Source organism: Parasteatoda tepidariorum, chromosome 12 (genome assembly GCF_982258835.1).
Source record: "Parasteatoda tepidariorum strain Cologne lab strain chromosome 12, Ptep-v5.0, whole genome shotgun sequence".
NCBI lineage: Eukaryota > Metazoa > Arthropoda > Arachnida > Araneae > Theridiidae > Parasteatoda > Parasteatoda tepidariorum.
Genome location: NC_141766.1, coordinates 33,328,968 through 33,347,209, shown reverse-complemented (window position 1 = coordinate 33,347,209; position 18,242 = coordinate 33,328,968). Strand labels below are relative to the sequence as shown.

Below are 18,242 nucleotides of genomic sequence, written 5' to 3'. Positions count from 1 at the left end.
GAAACGCTTTGATAGTGATTTTGGTAAAATTAACTAAGAAATATTGTTTAATAATAAATATTAAAACATGGTAAATATGGTAAAAGTTGTAAAATTTGGTAGTTTTAACAATTTACCTTAAAGCGTGGCATAAAAACCATTTATTCAGTTGGATTTACTTTTCAGTATTGTATTTGTTACTAAGTGTGTGGTAATAAGAACTATAATTTTAACATCAGAATATCCGGTAAACCGTTATCATATGAACGGAAAATTACCATTTAAAAAATTTATTTTGCTTTTATTGTCAGAATTTTTTTTTTACCAGAAATTTCTTTACTATAGGTAAATTTATTAGATTTTTTTTCCTCCATATGAATTTCTGTCTTTAAATGTCCATTTTTTAGATAAATTTCTTATTTTTAATTTGGATTATTTTTATATTATTTTACTTAGATTTGCATTTAAAAAAGCAAATAAAGTCTATTTAGTTTTAAGTAGCAGGTTACTTGTAGTTTCTTGTATTCGAGTAAAAGAAAAATTTAAAATTATTGTTTTCTGTATTTAAAATTTTTTATTTCAGAAATGAAAAAACATTTTAATAAATTTTAATTAGGTAGTAATTAAAATTAGGTAGTAAAGTAATTAATTAGGGTAATTTATTAATTTAAGTAAAACATTTTAATAAATTACCCTAATATGGGATTTCCTTTCGTTATTAAAAAATTTGAATTATTATTATATAATAATTTTCATATTATTTTTTCCTATTTTTATGTTTATGTTACTATAGATAAAAAATAAAAAAATCAATAGATTTATGTCTATTTAATTGTATTAAATAAAATTAACAATTTACTTAATCTGAAACTAACATTGTTCTTCTTCTAAAATTATTATTAAAAGTTTCCATTTCAGTGATTATTCTTATTTTAAAATAGCTTAAAAAAGAACTTTTACACTAGATACTTTTATAAATGGCCAATTCTCAAGATTTCTTTCCTTTTTTAAATTAAATTATTTTTAGTTTAATTTCATATTTAATTTCTTTAACAATAAATAAATTAATTAAAATCTATTTAGTTGAAGTTGCCACAATATTGTTCTGTCCTTTAGTAGGCTTTTTTCTTACATAAGAAAATCTTAAATTTAACGTTTAGTATCTTTAAAATTTAGTGTTAAAAAATTCAATATCAGAAACTTTTTAAGCTTGTTTTCTTAAAAAAGAAATAAATAAAAAGCTTTGATAGACTTTTTTTTAATTAAATAGTAAAATTGAAAGTAAGAGTACAACGATTTTTAAAGATGACCTATTCTCGAAACTCTATTACTATTTTTAATTTTAATTATTTTTATTCTATTTAATTTAACATTTGATTTATGGAACAAAAATAAGTAAGTACAAGTCATAAAATGTTAAGTTGCCACAGTATGCTTTTGTCTTAAAGTGCACTTTTCTTATTATTCTCGCATTAAAAAAAGCAACCTTTTTTAAAGTTATTTCTTAAAATTAATGTTTAACTCCGATTGTAAAAATTGTTTTCCTCCACAATAAAAAGCTTTAAGATTCCTTACTTCATTAAAAATGAGAAAAGAAAACGATTTTTAAAACAAATAATTTTAAAAATGACTTATTTTCGAGATCGTTTTCTTATTTTCAAATTTAAATTTTTTATGAAACATCATGATAAATCAAAACTAATTTCGGAATAAGATTGTTTTTAAACAACAGATATTATTTTACTTATTTAAAGCGAATTTATTTACAGTTCTTCTAAAAACTAAATTAAGAATTTGCTTTGTAAAATTAGGGAGCAATAGCCTAGATTCACGATAAATTTAATTTCCATAAAGGTAACATTCTTTTGGCGCGTTGGCGTTGAATTTGGCTGCCGTCTAACGGCATTTGTCAAAATGACCGAACATATCAGGTTGAGAATGAAACCAGAACCAACGCGCTCTTACTAATGTGTGGAAAACGGAAGATTTTTCACAACAAGCTCTGCGCGAACAGGTGGAAAAAATAAGTAAGCCTTATATTTTTTTCTTCAAAATTTCATTGCTTACGAAAAAATATTGTTTGTTTGTTTTTATTTATACTAATTTAATGTGGCATATTTTATTTTATTGGATATCATAAACTTTTTTTTGTTTTTAGAACTTTTAAAAAAAAAGTTTGTAGCGAATTTTAAAATCGTTTTATTAATTAATTTATTTAGAAGAAGAGAAAAAAGAGCTTGTTCTAATATTTTATCAGAGAAAAAAATTCTTCTTTCTTTAAAATTTTAACAATAAAATATTTTGACCATTTGCCGAAAATGTTTGATATTATTGAGGTACATTTTATTTTTCAGAGTTTTATGATTAAAATAAAATAATTTGAGACATTGTATTTAGGAAATAAATTTAGAAGAGTGTCAGCATTAAATCAGAAATAATGGTATAATTTTTTTTTTATTTAACTTATATTTTATGAAAGAAAACTGGATTGAATCAGTTCTTCCCTTCCTCATATTTTGATATGCCAAAAATCTTATGTATTATGTGGTGAATTAAATATGATTATAATAAAATAATTTGATATGATAATATAATAATTATATAGTAATTTGATATGATTAATAATAGTAACAACAACAAATTTTAGAGTAGTTTCAAAGTAAATATTAGAAGTAAATTTTAGAATATTTTCAAAACGTTATACATCATGAATTTTTTTTAAAAATTATTATTATTACTTTTATTCCACAAAAAAAATCAATTCTTTTTAAACTCTTGCTGTCAAATATTTTGATATGCCAAAAATGTTAGATATTGCATGATGCATTTTATATTTCCGATATCATGTAATAATAATAGTATCACCGACTTGAAAACAAAACTTTAAAAGAAATTTGAGCACTGCTTTTTGTACGTTTTTTTTATTGCTGATTCCACAAATTAAATCTGTTTATTTCTATCGAGTAATGATTTGTAGTAAATGATAGTATATTTTGAAAGAATCAGTTTTTTTATTTTAAAATTTTTTATTTCTTATAAATTTTATAAATTTATAACTCTGCATAAATTATATTTATATCCTTATTCAAGTAATTAAGTATAAGTACAAAATTGCAAGTAAAAAAGTACTATTATTACTTTTATTCCATGAGAAAAATGATTTAATCAATAATATTAGCCTCTTGATGTCAAATATTTTGATATGCCAAAAATCTTAGATATTGTATGGTACATTTTATATCTCCAATATCATGTAATAATAATAGTATGGCCTATCTTCAAAAAATACTTTTTGAAAGTAGATTTAAATTTGAGCATCCAGCAATATCGTGCTGACATTTCATTTCGATTGCTATCGCCTTTCCATTTTTTTTTTACCTTGATGAAATGTTTCACCATGTTCTTTATTAACTACGCTTAAATTTTCTGGAAAATAATCCTGGTGGGAATTGGGAAAACGAACTTTTAAGTCCATAATACAACTTAAAACCTTGAAATATATTATTATTTTTTTCTGCAACAGAATTGCGGTTTAGGCCTTTTTTGTTTTTAAAAAATTCAGTTACAAGTAGTTAAGAAAATTACCATGCTTTACTTTTGTTTGTTTCTATTTTTGGTTCTAAATTTTCATCTTTCATCAGTTTTTAGATATCTGCTTCACCAGTTTTGCTTCTGATAAACCATTGAAATGCTTTTAACTCATACACTGTTCTATGGTATAAACTTGACAAATTATTACATTAAACCTAATTTTATGTGAAGAGGGGTAAGCAAAATGTTTAATTTAATCAACTAGATTTTCTTTTTGAATATTTTTGTCTCCAGTATCTGATGTGTTCCAACTTAAAATCTTGAAATATTTTATTATATTTTCTACATCAGATATGCAGTTTGTGACTTTTTTGCTTCTAAGAAAGTTAGTTGTAACTAGTTAGGAAAGTTACTATGCCTTTCTTCTGCTGTTTTGTTTGTTCTATTTTATTTCCAAACTTTCATCCTTCACCAATTTTTCGATATCTGTTTGAATAAACACATTTTCTATCAGTTTCGCTTCGGATCAATCATTTGAAAGTATTTGAAGCATTAACCATGTTAAAGACTTGTCAAATTAAAACTTTAAACCTAATTTTGGGTGAAGTTTTTTTTAACCAACTAGATTCTTTTCTCAAAAATATTTGTCAACAATATCAAATGTCTTTCCTAACTTAACTTTCCAACTTAAAATCTTGAAACTTTTTATTATCAGAATTACAGTTAGGGACTTTTTTGTTTCTAAGGAAGTTTGTTATAACTAATTGAGAAAATTATCATGCTGTTCTTGTGTTTGTTTCTATTCTGGTCCAAACTTTCGTCAGTTCTTGGATGTCTGTTCCAACAAACACATCTTCCATCAGTTTTGCATCGGAAAAGCCATTGAAAGGTATTTAAAGCACATAATTTTCCATGATAAAGACTTGTAAAATTATTGTATTAAGCGTAATATTATGTAAAGTGAAGGAAGCAACATGATTTTTTTTAGTCAACGATTTTATTTTTGAATATTTTCATCTCCAGTATCTAATGTCTTTCTTTGGACTGTTAACTGTTGATATTCTTGATATATCCGATATTTTCGATATTACGCTATACATAGTATATATTTTCGATATTACGCTATACATAGTATTTATTTTAGATCATATGATTAAAAAAATGTTGGATTAAGGTACTTTAATCTTTTACAGTATATGTCACAAAGCTCTGATTTTTATTTTCGGTGAACAAATATAATTTTTTTTATCATTAAACAATTTTTAAGGCAAATTATTTTTTTCATTTTGATATATGTATTTAGAATAAAAAATAGTATTACAGATATTTTATTAATATTTATATGTTCATTAGATGTATATATTTTTAAATAATTGATATTTGCAATTTTTTTGAATGAATGTTTATTATAATTAGATATTTTGAAAGTTAGGGTGTGTGTGCACTAAGTTGAAAAAAGATGATGAACACTTATTTTGAGTTTAACTTATCAAACAAAAGGGAGAGGACGTAACGTGAGGCGAATGTTATTCGGATCCTTCCTGGAAGTATTATATTATTTTCATTAATATTTGCTTCCAATTAACATAAATAAAAATCAATTATATAAAAATATTATTATTGAAATTTTAATAATTATTAGGATAAAAAAATTAAAGAAACTTCATGATTAAAAAGATATATACTACACTGAGAAAAAAAAAGTATGGTCAAAATTACAAAAATATGGTAAAATTTACCGTGTTTTTGGCATTATGGAAATACCTAAAACCTCGGTAATTTCTACTACAGTGCTTTGGTTATGATTTTAGTAAAGTTAACAATAAAATATAATATGTAATAAAAGTCAGTAATTGTCATAAAATTCGGTAAATTTATCATCATACTTTAGAGCCTGGCATTAAAAACCCTCTATTCGGTTTAATTGGCTTTTAAGTTTTGTATTTTTTTTATTAAATGTGATGTAATAAAACCGTAATTTTGAAACCAGAACTTCTGGTAAACCGATATTAAATGTATGTTTTAAATACCGTATATTTTGATTTTAATAATCTGAATTATGGTTTCTTGAACAGAAACTTAATGTATGGTAATACATTGCGGTAATTTTACCAGAATTTTTTTCACCGTGTATATCTTTCTGCTGGAAATATTAAGGAAATAATCTTAAGGACAAAAGTTTTTTTTTTCCTGTTAAATCAGGGAATTATCCTTTTTGCATTTTTATTACTTTGTGGTTCTTATTTTTTTATTAATTATAATAATGAAAAATTGTGAAATTTACTTCCACATTCATTTAAAATGATTTTAAATTAATGGTATATTACAGTAATATTAGCATTTACCGATTAACAATCAAATTTAATGGATATTGATAATGTGTCATTGAATAAAAGAGGTTATTCACGTAAATAATAATGGAATAATAGAACCTTTGAGAGTTGATTTCAAATTATTCTAATGGATTGCATACACCTGTTGTATCGAGTTTTTTGTCGATTATGTCAGCAGCAGGAAAAGTCGAAATATAAATAATTCATATGAAGAGGGAATAGTAAATATTGGCGTAAAAACATATGATACATGTTTCCTGCTTCTCATTGAATTAATTTTCATATTTTCTCGTAAATATTCATGAATATATTTCATCCATAAAACTTAAAAACTGAATTTAAAAATAAAGTTTAACTCGTTAATTACAAGCTCTGATTTAACTAGATCTCGCGTTTATCGAGATAATTTTTAATAAATGGTATTTAATGTTAATAGTTAATTTAATGTTATCATTGTTATTATTAACACAACTGAGTTTTAGTGAGGAATTTTTCCTAAACTTCTTGAAAATTATGTTATTGAAGCCGAAGAAAAAAAAAATATTTTTTTAACTGTTTGTGGAAATTTAATTCCCATTAAAAATGGTTTAATAACACTCTATTAGTGCAATTTTTTCAAAACTTATATGTTAGTTAACAATCTGAAGTTCCTTATATGTTTTTCCTTGAATTTGCAATATCTAACTGAATATGTTGCCATGCAAACCAATGAATAGGTTCTACTCACAGGAAAAATTCTGGTAAAATTACAGCAATATGTTGTAGTGACATTTCCGGTAAAATAAAACCTTGTTGTTGACGTATGCCATTAAGGCAGAAAGAGTGCGATTGTTCTTGTTTTCCAGTGGCGCCATCTATGGCCCAGAATTCGACTTCTGCCACACTCATACGTCACATCCGTTTATAGGGTGAACCCATTCCTACATCCATTCATTCACCCACAGATCGTAATTTTGACCTGAATCAGAGAACGATCAATCTCCATTAATTTGTTATAGGAACAAGGAGGACTTTGAAACTCGACAGATTTAGCGTGCATCAATCACCATTTACTTCGCGGGGAGTCTTCGGCCGGCGGGGTTCGAACCCACGAACTCTCGGACATCGGCCCAGCGTCTTACCGACCAGGTTATCCCGGTCCATCAAAACGCTTAAGTAAAAAGTATCGAGATTTTTGACCATGCTCTAAGGTATTATGATAAAATTACTAAATGTACCAAATTTTATCAGATTATAAAAATCATATTTTATTGCTATATATATATATATATATATATATATATATATAAGTTCAAAATGAAGAATAAAACAAAGAAAAATTATAGACATATGAAAAAAAGGGGGTGGGAAATAATAAGTAAAAAAAAAAAAAAAACAACAAACAATATTTTATTTAAAAAAAAAAAAAAAAAAAAAAAAAAGTGAAATGTTAATTAAAAAACCGGAAAAAAGCCGGAAAAAAAAGATATAATCTTTTCTTCAGCCCACACGATTATATCCGCAAAACAGAGTGCTTTCTGATATTGTATCAATAAAGCCAAAGCAAAATATATTAATACAATAGTGTGAGGAGCACTCAAAAATTTTTTTTTTTTTTTTTTTTTTTTTTTTTTTTTTTTTTATAAAATAACTACGTAAAAATAGATCATAAAAAGTAAATATAACATGTAAAAACAGATAATAAAATAAAATAAAAAGAAAAAATAAAATAAAAATAAAACACATTAAAAAGGGGGGACTATAAAGCGAGTAGCAAAATCATAACAACTTACTTGGACAGTTATTTTTCAAGAATGATTTAAAAATGTTTTCGCAGAAAGATTGCCAGATTACAAAATATGAAAACAAAAGATGAAAACAAAAGCGCAAATTGAGTGTAACAAAAGGGTTCTAAAGTGTCGTTCTTACTGCACTGCTGAAGTGATTTGTTATTCTGAGTTTTGATTTGTTAGTTACCAAGGATGGGCCCGAAATGGATGTGCACAAGGTAATATTATACTGGATAATTTTAAAAATTGATCATAAATAGTTTTAGAAGATAGATGTTTATTTAAGAAAAAATATAAAATAGAAAAGAGAAACATAAATTGCCTGCTTTGTAAATAATTTTAGCCGCGGATTTGCACGATATGGATTAGTACATAGAAAAATTATTTAAATTATCAAAGAAAAAATTTTAATAGATAATTTTTAACACGGATTTGCCGGAAATGGATTTGCACATGGAAAAATTAACAAAGAAAAAATTTTAGCAGATAATTTTAACCACGGATTTGCCCGAAATGGATTTGCACATGGAAAAACTGTATAGATTAACAAGGGAAATTATTTAGCAAAGGAATTTTTAGTAAATAATTCTAACCACGGATTTGCCCGAAATGGATTTGCACATGGAAAGATTAACAAAGAAAAAATTTTAGTACATAATTATAGCCACGGATTTGCCCGAAATGGATTTGCAGTGAAATGGATTAACATTTCACTTTTTTTTTTTTTTTTTTTTTTAAATAAAATATTGTTTGTTGTTTTTTTTTTTTTACTTATTATTTCCCACCCCCTTTTTTTCATATGTCTATAATTTTTCTTTGTTTTATTCTTCATTTTGAACTTATCTAATGAGTGCTGTTTACTTGCAGCTTAAGCGCAATAAATGTTACTTATTGTTTTTCTTTACTTTCTTAGTGCTTTCTTGTATTTATTTATTATATATATATATATATATATATATATATATATATATATATATATATATATATATATATATATATATATATATATATATATATATATATATATATATTAGTACAATAAGCACAAATTTCACTGTTATCTATTTGCTCTAATCTTAAATTTCTATTATGAATATGTAAATTAATATATGTTTCATTTCAATAAGTGTTTTCAGTTTGCGCTTTGCATTAAGTTAACAGCTTCTGTACTTCTCATAATAAATGCAAGGAATTGCTTTAAAAAATAAATATTTTAAAAATAAAGCAAAGTTATAAAGAGAGAAAAAAAATATTATAGTTGCGACGAAATTCAAAAAGTGAATTTACTTTCGATACTCCATATTTCTTTTTAATTCTGTCGAAGAAATTAAAAAAAATCTGAAAAGTAGCTGACTAATAGGAGTAAACAGATTTATCGCACGATATAGAGAGGATTGCTAACAAAAAGCTCTCTGTTTTGGTTTCTTATTCACTCATGCTTCAGAGAAGTCTTCTAACCTATCAACTGTATCTTAAAAAGAAAAAATGATTCGAATTTTCGTTTTGCATTACAAAATGATTGATTGTTTCGTAAGCAACCATCTGAGGAAAGTAAACCAAATCATTCCCTTGAGAAATTTAAGAAAAATTTTAGCTTCATACTTCTTGAGCTGTAGAAATGCAATTCAGCAATATCAATTTCTTAAAACAACCAAGACAGTGTGACTATCCACATTAAACAAAGGATCTATATGGGTGGTCAGTTCTCAGGAAAACATGCTTCATTACATTCACACACATGAAGCCCTCTCATGAAGTAAAAGAAAACTCTGTTTATATTAGAGTACAAAAGGGAATATGTTGTCACCCCTAATTTTCATCCCCCTCAACTGATTCAATTTATGCAACTCTTTCATTTGACTGCTTTAATTTTGCAATTATCAACACAATAACAAAACATTCAAAAATCATAATCATCATACAAAGCATTTACAATAAAGCACTCTTATCGATATAGACCTGTGAATATCCGTTCATATGGAAAAAAAATACAAAAACAAAATTAAAAAGCAAAAATTAAAAAAGCAAAAACAAAAAAATTTTGGTAAAATTACCCTACTATATGGTAATGACATTTTAAGTAAAAAAGGAAACCTAAAAAAGAATACCAAAATCTATGGTACTTTGCTAATTTTTCCGTTCATATAGTAACCGTTAACCGGAAATTCTGCTTTTTCCGTTCATATGGTAACGGTTAACCGGAAATTCCGTTTTTTCCGTTCATATGGTGATGGTTAACCCGAAATTCTGTTTTTTGAAATTATAGCTCTTATTATTATATTTTTAGTGAAGAATACAAAACTGAAAAGTAAATTTAATCGATTACATGATTCTTATGCCATTCTCGAAGATATCTTAATAAAAACACCAAATTTCACCCCATATACCAAATTTTAACACATATTATAAAACCATATTTTATTGATAATTTTACCAAAATTATTACAAAAGCGCTTTGGTAAAGATTACCAAGCTTTTAGGAGTTCCCGTAGAGTCAGACACTTGATAAACTTTAGCATATTTTGGTAGTTTTGACCATGCAAAATCTAATTATACGGTACTTAAACTATTGATTTGTTAATTTGAACTTTCATATGGTGACGGTTTACTAGAAATTCTGTTTATAGTTCTTATTACCACACATGTAGTGAAAAATACAAAACGGAAAGGTAAATTTAATCGATTTTGTGCTTTTCATGCCATTTTGGATGGTATCATGATTAATTTACTAAATTTTCCCGTATATGCCAAATTTTAACACTTATTATAAAAACATGTTTTATTGATAATTTTACCAAAATTATTACAAAATCACTTTGGTAAAGATTACCAAGCTTTTTGGAGTTCCCGTAGAGCCAGAAACTTGATAAATTTTAGCATATTTTGGTAGTTTTGACCATACAAAATCTATTTATACGGTACTTAAACTACTGATTTCTTAATTTTAACTTTCATATGGTGACGGTTTATTAGAAATTCTGTTTTTCAAAATTATAGTTTTTATTACCTCACATGTAAAAAAATACAAAACGGAAAAGTAAATTTGATCGATTTTATGTTTTTTATGCCATTCTGGAAAGTATCATGATAAATTTACAAAATTTTACTGCATATGCTAAACTTTAACACTTATTATAAAACCATATTTAATTGATAATTTTACCAAAATCTTTACCATAGAACTTCGGTAAAAATTGCAAACCTTTTTGGTGTTCTCATTGAGCCAGAAACATGGTAAATTTGCTCATATTTTAGTAGTTTTAACCATACTGTTTTCTCAGTGCAGTACTTCACGCTATGTAAATAAGCAAACCAATTATTTCCAACTTTTACGGGTAATTAATAACTGATTGGTTCTGAAGCTCTTTAACACCTCGAAAACAATGAAGCTAACGAATCGAATAGCAGGTTAGAGAAACAAAGTGATAATATTTGTTCATTGTTATGATTCCCGAGTCACGATTGCACGTATTATAATTATCTAAAAAAAGTTTTCAAAATTACTGATGCACAATACAAACGGAAGAATCCTTAGAAGAAACTCTTTCTACAATAGGAGGAATAGAACAATGAAACCTCTTAAAATCAGGAAGCAGTGAACTTAACTCTTAAATCCAATACTTTGCGTTTGTTAAGCAGATAGGTGAAAGGAGTTGAATTATAGGTATAGAGATATTGTTTTCATAATTTCTCAACTTTTTTTCTAACTTAAAAATAAGCAATTTACTCGAGTTAATTACTTTTATAGGTTTTAAATTATTTTGCGTTATTTAAGTAGGTGGGAAGAAAACAGCTAAATAATACGAAGTAGTTTTAATTAATCATATATTTAAGATAAGAAGATTTAATTTCAGATCAATTTTAGCATTGCATACACTGTAAATTACAGATCAAATTACGTTATAACTTTGGGTGCATCAGCCGCAAAATCCATTTTACCGTAAAATCTATTTTACTCATAAAATTCATTTTTACTGTAAAATCAGGAAGCAGTGAACTTAATTCTTAAATCCAATACTTTGCGTTTGTTAAGCAAATAGGAGAAAGGAGTTGAATTATAGGTATAGGGATATTGTTTTCATAATTTCTCAACTTTTTTTCTAACTTAAAAATATGCAATTTACTCGAGTTGATTACTTTTACAGGTTTTCAATTATTTTGCGTTGTTTAAGTAGGTGGGAAGAAAACAGCTAAATAATACGAAGTAGTTTAATTAATCATATCCTTAAGATAAGAAGATTTAATTTCAGATCAATTTCAGCATTTAATACACTGTAAAATCCAGATCAATTTACGCTATAACTTTGGGTGCACCAGCCGTAAAATACATTTAACAGTAAAATCTATTTTACCGGTAAAATTCATTTTTACTGTAAAATCTGTTTTTACCTTAAAATATTATACAGTAATTTTTACAGTAATAGTGTGATTCAGTGATTTTACGGCAATTTTACTGTAAAAATTATGGTATATTGAGTGTTTTGTTCTGTAACATGTTCCGGTAAAAATGGTTTTTACGGTAGAAAGCAATGACGTGTTGAGTGTCGGTATTTTTTACTGTAATTTTATCCTGAATTTTTTACAGTGCAGAATTGAGTGGTCTTAAATTTGTTCGCACTTTAATACTTTTCAATAATCTATGTTTTACAAATCATTGAAGCAAAAAAAAAAAAAACTTTTGATCAAGTAATTGAATTTAGTTGAACTAAGATTTTAGATTTAATCTTAATGAATCGAAAGCTTCACCTTAAACTATGCTAATTAATTTGGAATGGAGTAGACGATTAATAAATATATAATAAAATAAAGTTGTTAAATATTATCTTGATAATACTCATGAGAGAGGTCGAAAGTGTGAACCGATTATGGTTAATGTTAATATTCTTTAGTACATAAAAATCCAATTATTAGATCAAAAGATAATCAGGTGTATCATGTTTCATTGCGCATCTAAGCACTTGTGTACCATATTATATTAATATTAAAACTGTTAGACGCGTATAAGAGCTACTTTTGCTATTGAACGACCAAAAAATATTTCCAGATTATACTTTAATATTTTGGTAATTTTTTGTCTATGTTCGAAAAATGGTTGTTTGGGTAATAAGTATATTTAGTTTTGACTTAAGCAATAGTATTGTTCACTTTAAGAAAAAAAATATGCCAAGAAAAAAGAAATTTGTTTCTCTTGAAACTTATGTAAAATTATTTTCTAACGCATAAATAGAGATTTAAACACTAATTTTTTAAGTTTATGTGCAAAACTTTTAGATATACGCATTTGAAGGGTTTACAATCAAAAAATTAAAGTAAGAGAACTGTCATTTGACTTATTAAAATTCCGTTTTTGACATTTTTAATAATAAGTTTCTAATGAATAAATTTCATCATTCTAATGAATAAATTCTTTTAATAAATTTCTAATGAATTACTTTTTCAAAAATAATTCTTTACTATATAAATCTTGAAGCATTTTTTTGCAAGGATTGTATGAGGACTAATTTTATAGTTAAGATAATAAAAAAGGCTTCAAACGTACTCACGCATTTTATTAATATATTTTTCAATAAAGAAGCTTTATCAATGTTCCATGATTTGATACAGAGAAATTTCACCTTTTGAATTACACCTTCAAAACCGAAATAAAAAGTTGAAAGCAATTTTTAATATTGTTGATGAAATATTCAATCTTTTCTTTAATTAATCATTCATTAACCATTATTAAAATCTCCCTTTTTAATGTAAAAAGAATGAAATTAAAATCATAGTTTCTTTTAATAAACATACTTAAAGGCGTGTATAAAGTAACGAAGTTCTTCACACGTACAGAAGAAGAACTTAAATTTTTTAAAAAAAAGTTTAGACAATAAAAATATAATTCCGTTTTTGATTTTCTCTCAGAGAATCGTTACACGACTATGGAGCTTTATGAAACAAATTATGATTAAAGATTGCTATTAGACATTAAAAATCTTAGTTGCTTTTAGAAAACGTAATTTAAAATATGTAAAAAATTAAACAAAAGAAAAAATCTCACGTTTGAGCTATGAATCAAAATTCTAACAAGTTCAGAGCAGCAAAGCGAAACTCAACTTTCACTCCTAATTCAGAAAATCAATCTGTCCGATTAAAATATTATTTGAGTTTGGAAAATCGTATGTAATCATATGACCACTATTGAACCTTATGATAAATTCAAATGTTAGTAGTATAAGAAAAAAGGAATTTAAATAGTAGTTGCGTTTTGAAAACATAATTTAAAATAGGTAAAATATTTAGCAACTGAAAATCTTCCAAGTTTTAAGCGAAGAACTTACATTCCCACAAATTCAGATGACCAACTTTTGATCTTATGCCAGAAAGTCGTTTAAGAACTATGAATCCATATGGTTTATTGAAATAATAATTGCGTTTGGAAAACTAAAATGAGTAGTAATACTATTAGTTGCGTTCAAAAAATGATTTAAAATGTGTAAAAAACTCAACAAATAAAAATAGTCTCACGCTTAACCTAAGAATCAAAATTCTTACAAGTTCAGACGAGAAAGCAAAACTCAACTTTTACCCGTATGTCAGAAAAACTTTCCAGCAGAATAAAACAATCTGTCTAATTAAAATACTAATTGAGTTTGGAAAATATTATGGAAGCATATGACAACGATTGAACCTTATGATCAATTCAAATGTTAGTCGCATAACGACTTTAAATATTAGTTTAGAAAGCATAAAATTAAATATTAAGCAAATGAAAATCTTCGAAGGTTTAAGCAAAAAAAAAAAAAAAAACTTATATTCCTACAAATTTTCCTATCAGCTCTTGATCCAATCCAGAAAGTCGTTTAGGCACTATAAAACCGTATGGTCCAATGAAATAATAGTTGCTTTCGGAAAACCGCATGAATATTTAATTAATAAATTTCATAGTTAATCAATTTATAATTTAATTATTTTTATTAATTAATTAATTAATATTTTAGCTAATTTATAATTAAATTAATTTATAGTTTAATTAATTTATAATTTAATTAATTTACAATTTAATTAATTTATAATTTAATTAATTTGTAATTTAATTAATTTATAATTCAATTAATTTATAATTTAATTAATTTAATTAACTAATTTTATTAGTTGCGGTTGGAAAATATTATTCAACAATTAACATTGTAAAATTAAATAAAAATTTCTTTAGACCTAAACAAGGGTCTTAAATTTCTTTAAGTTTAGGTGATCAAAAGTATTATGCGAAGTGCAACCAAATCAGACAATGGGTTCATCATGGTAGAACCAAAATTTTAATATAATCTAAATTAAAAAAAATTACTTGATCAATACAAATATCAGTTTATTTGGAAAACATATTTCAAAATAAGAAAAAACAAAAATCTTCACACTTTTAAACGAGGAACTTAAATTCTTGTAAGTTTATGCGATCAAAGCATAACTTCGCTTTTAATCTCATGTCAGACAATCGTTCCACCACTATAGAACCGTTGTAAAACATTTAGCAAACGATTTGCATAAGCTGTTTATTCGCAACTCAACTCGCTTCTCGTCATTTTACTTTATTGTTCTACTTCAAAGGTCATGTGCTTCGCGCACGCATAGGTGAATTAAAAGGCGACGAGCGTGAGAGGAATGAGAGTCGAATTCGGTCATCTTCCTTTATGAATAAATATCTATTTCAATGAGGTTTTTGACAGACGATCTCCCTATAAGACTGGCCTAATTTCCAGGAGGGAACAAGGTGCCCAAATTATAGTCAATTACTTTCGCTATGGATTAAGTTTGCCAAAAATACGAACTGATTCTGCCACCTATACTTTTTGAAATATCATTAACTGTAACTGTTAAAAGATGAGCATTGTATAATGGGTGCAAAAGATATTGTCTTTTGACAGCGCAGAAAGTTCCAATCGATTTTTGGCGTGATACTGGCTATAAAAAGGAGTTCTTTCTGGAGAGAGTTAAAGCCTTCAGGGTGTTCATAGAATGATTATTCACAACTTCACTTACACGCAGGGATCAAACTCATGACCTATTTTTAAGTATTCGCGGACAAAACTCCAATATCTGTTGTTATGGGATGGAAGAAAGACAAGTAAGAGGAAATGAAAAAAAAGTGAGACTTATTTTCTAAGTCCGGTTTGGAGTCTAACGTTTAATCACCTTTCGTTTATTTTTATTAGTCGCATTATGTTTTAACCTATAAAAGAATAAAAAGTATTTTGAAAAATACTGTTATTTAAGAACAGATTATTATTTTTGTTTTTTGTTTAAGATACTAGCAAATTATATTTCTTTTTTTTTCAATGAAATAAATACACGGAGAGAAGAAATATGGTAAAATTATCGTACTGTATGGTAAGACACTTCTGGTAAGAAAAACACGTAATTCAGGTTAATAAAGCAAATATTTGAAAAATTTTTTTGGTAATTTTTCCTTTCATATGGTAACGGTTTTTCAAAAATTCTTGTTTTTTAAATTCTAGTTCTTATTACCAGACATTTACTAAAAAATACAAAACTTAAAACTAAGTTTAACCGAATAAATGGTTTTCACACCATGTTCTAAAATAAAATAAATAGCTTTACCACAATTACCAAATTTTATAACAAACCAAAAAACAATATTTTATTACTAATTTTACCAAAGCTATTACCAAAGCGCCTAGGTGTCGAGCTTTTTGGTGTTCCCATAGAGCCAGAAATACAGTAAATTTTACCATATTCTGCTCGTAATGACCATACTTTTTTTCCTTCGTAATGATAGAATTTATATTAAAGTATTATTTGTTTTTTTTTTTAAAAGAACTTGTTTAAATCTGAGTTCTGAAATTTTAGAATCGTAGCCATTTGAAAATTTCTTTACTAAATTATGCGTTAAACCCATATTTTATACTCATTAACGATTTTCTAAATCACTTACTGAGTCACTTTTGTGGGAGGTATCTACTATGCGGTCGCAAGATTTAGAAATTCATTGGGCAACACATTTTGCCATGTTTCTAGAAAAATGAACCACTTAGAATTTCAATTTAATTTATTGAAATATATTGTTTATTTTCCGTTGCCTTATGGATAGGGCGTTCGTCTTTTTATGAGGTAACCCAGGTTCGAATCCCCTCAGTGGCTGGTTGATACAAATTCTTCTGCCAGCTAGCACCGACCACTGTGCTTACGTAAAATATTCTCAGGGGTGGATGGATCACGGGTTAGAATCTACTTGCCGTCGGGCTAATCGTGGGAGGTTTTCGTTATTTTCCTCTCGATCTCGCTCAAATGCGGGCTAGTTCCCTAAGAAATTCCTTCACGAGACCTAGCTTGTCCCAATGCAGAAGTTCCCTTGTCTTCTGGGTTGGATTAAAAGTTACAAGTATGCGGAGATAAACAGTGATAGTCCTGAGATCAGAATTGCAGTATGCAAATTTAATTTAAATTGAATGAAATCAATTTTTTTAATGATAAATTTTATCGAAATTTCAGTTGATAATAAAAGTTAAAAAATTCATTTTAAGTATAAAAGATTTTAAAATTATGAAACTTAAAAAAATATTAATTTTTATATCAAAGATTTATTATTTTAATCGACCAGAATACTTGCTTATGCTCTCGAATTCTTAAGTAATTTTCCACTTCAATATGTCTTTTAATGATAAAATATATATATAAGTCCCGATTTACAGTAAAACAATATTAATTTTGATAATTTATGGTAAATGCGATGAATTTCTGGTAAAAAAAAACGATTCTAGTTAATAAAACCAAAGTATATAGTATTTAAATCCCTCATTTAGTAATTTTTCCTGTCATATGGTAACGGTTTACCGAAAATTCTGGTTTTCAAAATTAGAGTTCTTATTACTACACATTTCGTAAAAAATTCAAAGCTGAATAGCAAATTCAATCGAATAAATGTTTTTCATGCTATGTCTTAGGTATCATGATGAAATCATGATGAAATTCCCATAAATTCACATTTTTTGTCTTTCATAAGGAAAATTTTGATAAAAGCTGATAAACAACAAATAAAAATGCGTTTTTTAATTAGAATAGTAACAGTTTTTTTTATTAAATGTTGTTTATAGGTAATTATTTTAACAGTCAAGTGTTAGAACAATATTTTATCTTGGTAACTTTATTATTTACATATTTATTGTTGGTTAATCAAACAAATTATAAAATATAATTAATCATGCTGAAAAATTACTTTAATTATCAAATGCATATCTTTTCACTTTGTAGTTACTTTATATTATTTACGAAAAATATTAAGTTACAAGGGCAATGGAACTTTTCATTGAATTCATATGAACGCTTTTAAAATTAATAATGTGTTAATAAAAAGTAAGAAATCTAATCAAATTGATATGTAAATGAAGTTGATGTAATACAATAGACTATTTTAATCGCTTTACGAAACGATAACTATCTACTGTTTGATTGACAATTGAAGTAATGAAAGTGAGCTAATTATAATTCCAGACGCTGCATCATTAATATGCAAAAAAACGTCATCTAACATAGAAATAAACTATTGTTATTAAATCTAAAGATATATTAGAAAACGAAAACAGTGTTTTAGAAATAGATAAAATATCGTTAATTAGTGTTTTATTTTTGATATTTG

General features: G+C 26.0%; 1 protein-coding gene across 2 annotated transcripts in view; it reads left to right on the top strand.

Annotated features, from left to right (window-relative positions):
- The first annotated feature begins 1,903 nt into the window (after positions 1 to 1,903).
- Positions 1,904 to 18,242, top strand: part of LOC107440918 (uncharacterized) — a 153,519-nt gene continuing 137,180 nt past the window's right edge. For both annotated transcript variants that reach the window (XM_043041014.3, XM_043041013.3), the window contains exon 1: positions 1,904 to 2,006. The gene's annotated coding sequence lies outside the window, so the exon portion shown is untranslated. The remainder of the gene's footprint in view (positions 2,007 to 18,242) is intronic.